Raw genomic sequence first — 5849 nt, 5'->3', positions numbered from 1 at the left:
GTGTTTGAAAGCAGGCGTCTATCAGCGGATCCATATATCAGTGGTAAGCGCTTGGTGAAGACGACATGTTTTTGAAACGTTGATCATTGTAGCCAATCACAGACATATATGTTGAGCACATGAACACAATGGCCAATCAGAGACATAATGTTGAGCCCCATAGCAGTCAGATTTCTCATTTAATGGTAATTACATGAGTATCTACTGTTTTCGTCTTAAAGACTAGTTTACAAATAAAAAACAGCAGTGTCATAATATTACATTATTAGCCCAAATACAGACAATACCACTCAACTTAGCCAATATAGGTCCATTTATAGTCAATCAATAGTCTGTCTCTGAACGCTGCTTCAATTTATCTCAAAACTACCAGCTTTTTTCTTTGTCTTTTGTTTGCAGATGCCTCATGGGAATTAAATGGCACGTGTGAAGGGGTTTGTAGTTCCATGGCTTTCCTACCCTTCTGTTTGGTTCTTGATGGATTTGCAGTTCATGATATTAACATGTTTGGGATGCAGCTTTTTTCTGCCTCTTTGCTACTCAAGAAAAGACCTTGTTTTTTGGGACAAATAAATTCACAAGGCTTATGTTACTACTACACAGCACAAGTATGTAAATGTATTCTTTAAAATATACATTGAGAAAAGTTCTGAGATTGTTTAACTATTTGTGTACCACTGTTTGAAACTTTGTGAAAATGATGTTAGCCCAGCAAGTAGAGACTTAAGTGGTTTATGAACTTTGATTTTAGCTCTTGTGCAAAAATTATTAAAAGAAGAAAGATTCACAGTGGCACTGTTTTTGCATTGTTTTGTGTAATAAATGGAAGGAAAAAATCAAAAGAAAGCCCTTGAATATGTCCAAATTTTTTTTTAATGCATGATTATTGTGATGTAGTGGCTGTGAATTAGTGCTAACACAGGTGGTATTTTAGTGTAAAGTGTACATTGTAGTGTAAACTTCTATAGCAGTACTTTCAACGCCTAAGCATTTCATGTTAAAACCTAACAGAAAAAATATCAGTGGCATAAGACTATAAGATATTAGATCATGTGAGAAGATTCTTGAAATTCTAGATATGTGTACTTCTTAAAGAGAGAGCGAGTGTGTCTGTGTGTACAGTCTACAAAATGAGCTGGCCCTGATCCGGCATGATTCTGGACCAGATCCGAAACAGAGCTGGACCAGATCTGGCCCACATCTGGGCCAAATCGCCATAAAGAAATCCCAGTTCTGGTCCAGATGAGGAAAAAACGGAACCGTGCCGGTATTGGCCCGTTGTGCCAAAAGACACCGGCCCAGGTCCGTTGCACGGATCTGGCCCAGAACTTACGAAGTGTCTGGGCCAGATCTGGGGCAAATGATTTTTGCTATCTTGGGCTTCAGTGACGATGTAGTTGCGCTGACGTGCGCTCATGCTTGCGGTGTGAAACGGCCGTAATGCACTCACTCTGTGTGTGCGGGAGAATAAAACGATTCGCGGGACTCCCGCAAACTAGAAATATCTATGAATAAAACATTTAAAAACTAATACACATTTTTATTTATCTGTTGCAGAAAAGCAACAAGAACAACTAAAACAAAATAGAAACGATTTACAGGCCAGAGTTTCTATTTATAACATGTTTGCAGCATTGAGCGATTTAGCCAATTACAGACATATGTGTTGATTTCTTGAACGCAATGGCCAATCAGAAGCATTTAAGAATTAAGACCATTTAAGACTCTCCTCACCGCTCAAAACTGACTTTTTGTTCAGTGCTGAATTCTGTAAGCTGGCAAATCCTCTAATTATAACAAACAAAGTGTAGGCTATATATTATGAAAGATTCATTGTGCAGTCAGCTTCATTGATAATTACAGAGATTGCGATGAACTGATGTCAGCTTTTTAGGAGCAACAACAACCTGTGCTTAAAAAAAAAAAAAGTAAAAATCGAGAATCGAATCGAACCGTGACCTTAGAATCGAAAATGTAATCGAATCGAGGATTTGGAGAATCGTGACACCCCTAGTGATGAGTGTACTGATTTGATGCATGATGATAGATATTCTTCAATCTTTCTGACAAAGAACAAAATATAATGTGAATTACAATATGTGCAATTTTTTTAAATTTATAAATTGTAGTGCACAGTATTTATTATAAGGGGTAGAATCCGCAGCTCAGTACACACTACTCACTACTCATGAGTACTTTTAAATAAGCTACTTTTTTACTCTTACTCAAGTAGTTTTTTGGACAAGTACTTTTTACTCTACTCACACTACATTTTTTGGAATGTAATGATACTTTTACTTGAGTATGTTTTTTCAGTACTCTTTCCATCACTGGAGATCCCAGATAACGCATGATTTACATGAAGAGAATGCCAACTCCCAGATAACGACAGTGCCTAATTGGTCAGAACTCATCCAAGAGGCTGGACAACAGCTGAGTTTAAAAATCTTAGGACCCGAAAAAGCCAGTAGAGTTTTTGTTGAATTGAATGGAGGTTTGGTTTGTGAATTTGTTTGCTAGAGCAGATTTACAGAAGTCATGGAGAAGCCATTACAAACCGGACAGACGAGTAACCATGTAGACCAGCAGACAAAAGAACCCAAAATCGAGATCGGAAGAACATGGGTTTACAGCTTCATTCAAGCCATCTAACAACTCTCGTCTCACTTTTCTTTCTTAGCTTTATTTTTCTTTTCCGTTGAGAGTCTCGATTCTAAGTTAAGTTTTGCTGCAAAGTTTCGTTTAAACGATTCGACTGCAAAGCCCGCTTTCCAAGTTCAAAACTTTCATCCATTCGCCAACACACCACGTGATTGACCGCCCAGAGACATCTATCCAGGCACAAGGAGACCGCCAGCCAATCAACGAACCCGGGAAACACCCTTTTGCAAAGGCAAGCAAGTAGCCTCCAGACTCTAAACTGAACTGGTGCTTTTATATAACATTTAATAACCCCGCCTAAGAAACGATAGAAATTAATGGTTGATGGTTCGTTCAGGTCATGTCTTATAAGTGCATATAGAAACTTGGGATTTCACTATTTCACTCTTAAAACTCATTCTTTCCTCACTCTCTTTCTTTCTGCAACTCGTATGAATGTGTGTGTGCGTCTGATTGTGTTAGATATTAGTTTTATGTGTAGGAATAATCAATAAAGTCTTCTTTGTATTTTAAAGTTAATTGTTCTTGTGTTACGAATTGAATGTTCTATGTGCTTACGAATTGAATGTTTTAAACTGCTGATCAAAGTTACCTTGCTTATATATAGTGTTTCACTATAGTTTGGATGTTTATATCCGTTTTAGAGCTGATAGTTACGGCCGGTTCAAATGAACGCTGGACGAGTCATTTGCTCGGCCGTTTAAGTGATTCTTTTAAGATTCCCTATAAGGGTGATTCTTCAATTGGGGGCAATTTGGCCATCTTACATTTTGATTAATGAAATTTGGTTGTATTTTGTTAGAATTATGTCAAGACAATGTTTACATGCTTTGATGTAAAGATATAATAATGGCCACAAATGAGCTTAAATATAATTTGAGTATTTTGTATCTATTAGCCAACTGGTACTGCAAAATGTCATTCCCATCACAACATCAAAAAGTCTCATAATGCAAAGAATGTATCAAGGAGAACATTTAAACTCATTTATCTCACAAACATTGTTAACCTTCAACAATACGCAAAAAAAACAAAATGTTTCCATTCAGCGAATTACATATATTTTCTTGTTCTTACCATCAAAATGTGTTTTTCTGTGTTCATCAAAGCACACTTTTGTTTAATTTCTGGAAAATTAATTTTAGATGTTTTTTCTTTGAGTAGCTGGATGAGTATTTCATTAGGCTTTTCATGTAGCACACCTCAAGATTGAACATAAAACAGTTTTAAAGGTATGTTTGCTGTAAATTAAGCAACGTGGCGGTAATGACATAGTGTTTTGGTAATGACATAAATGAAAAGTGCACTGATACATAAAGCAAATTTAAAGGGTCATTCCACCGGTGGAGACATGAATATGTATTGAAAGTGTGTCATATATGTAGTAGAATAGTATCATAAATTTCCAATTTGGGACCTTCTTGGCCTATAAAAGGCAAAAAATGACTTTTTAGTGCTTGTGGATTGTAGACAACAATCCCCATAGTGCATTGCAATGCTCAGCTGCGCAGACCACTCCCACTACAGTAGCTAGCTTAACTGCAAGATATTTGTGCAATGAACCTGCCACGTTAGCGTGTTAACAAAATGAAAATAAACTTACTTTACAGAAAGACGACCATTTGACCCTGTAGGCTTTGGCTGACGTTGCCAGTTGACCTTAGGTATTCTAAAGTAGGTCTCCAGGACGCCGCTATCCATATGGGGTGCGAAACTCGGGTGAGCAACAACACACACATCCGTGTCATCCTCCGATTCCGTGGCACAGCTGGAATTCTCGGCAGCAGACAGACTCTTGTTCTGTGTCCATTGGCGCACAGTGAGAGCACAGGCACCACCAATCTGCCCCAGCTCGAGCCATTGCGGGCTCCTCGTCCAGATCGTCTGCATCGGCTGTGGTGGCAGCAGCTTCAGCCATCTCCGGTTCCTCCATAGCCCTCAGCTGCTCGTCGCTATACTGTGGCTCTAATTATACTGTGGCTCATAAAGGTAGCCACGAACATCCGTTTCTACCATAACTTCGCCAAAATCCAGATCCTCTATAATGCATCCGTCTGCGTATTCAGTACCTTCGTCCATATTTTCAAAAAGTTTCTCCCGGTGAAATCAGACGCACTGGCACTGATCTGATAGGTCTGTTAGCGCATTAGGTCCAGCCCCCTATGGGCGGGTTTGAAAGGGTGGGAACTAGTGCTTGTAGTCTTCACAGAAATCCCCCCCTTTTACACTTCCTCCTACAATGACGTAAAATAACGATTTTTGCGTCATTGTAGGAGGAAGTGAAAAGGGTAAATAGAGGATTTCTCTCGTCTCAGGGGAAAATGAAAGAGTGTTGCACGACCATTCAATAGTATGACTGGATTTCTAACAATGGAAATCTTAATGCAAATGGGTGGAGTGACCCTTTAAAGGCTTAAATAATGACTTCTGGTGAGTGTTGTTGAAAGAAATGGACAGATGTGAGGAGATATATAAATATGACAACCATAAACTTGAACATGTTTATTTCAATCATGAAGAAACCATAAAATATTTTCTAGAGAATCAATTGTCACAATGAGATAAAACAGCATAAAAATATCCTTCATAAACATTTCATAAGTATGACTATTACCATTAGGTGAAATATTATATGTTTGGGTTAAAAACTCATAAAAGTTGCATTGGGTTAAAACTAACAATGCATAATGAAATGTGTTTGCTTTCAAACATGTATTTGAACATTCAAAATGTGAATTAGAGATGATAAAGGGAGATGGATGGGATGTGGAGAGAAAGAGATACTGGGCCCTAGTTTAAATGACAGGCGTAGTGTACTCCCTCAATGAGCAAATTGTCCTGAAAATGAACTCCAGCCATGCCATTGTGTGTCATGTGGGAGTATTGTGGTGACCCAATGTTTTTGCTTAGGATCTTGCACATGGTATTAAAATAAGCTAATTTAATTTCATAAAGAATTGTCCTTGTTATAAAATTAGGTTTTATTTAGAATTTAGACTTTGCACTTTTCCTGCAATTTAAATTAGGGACCACTGACAGAAAAAGAGGTAGTAAAAACATTGAGGGAGAGAGCACACTAGTTGAAATAACATGAATATCCAGAACTACATATATCTTGACAGATCTCTTATCAGTGGGAGAACAATTTCTCCCAGACATCTACTGGCAGCATCATGTGCCTTTTCGTC

Source organism: Siphateles boraxobius, unplaced genomic scaffold (assembly GCF_051911475.1).
Source record: "Siphateles boraxobius isolate OS27281-9 unplaced genomic scaffold, OSU_SipBor_1 61, whole genome shotgun sequence".
Taxonomy (NCBI): domain Eukaryota; kingdom Metazoa; phylum Chordata; class Actinopteri; order Cypriniformes; family Leuciscidae; genus Siphateles; species Siphateles boraxobius.
This window is presented reverse-complemented; position numbering follows the sequence as displayed.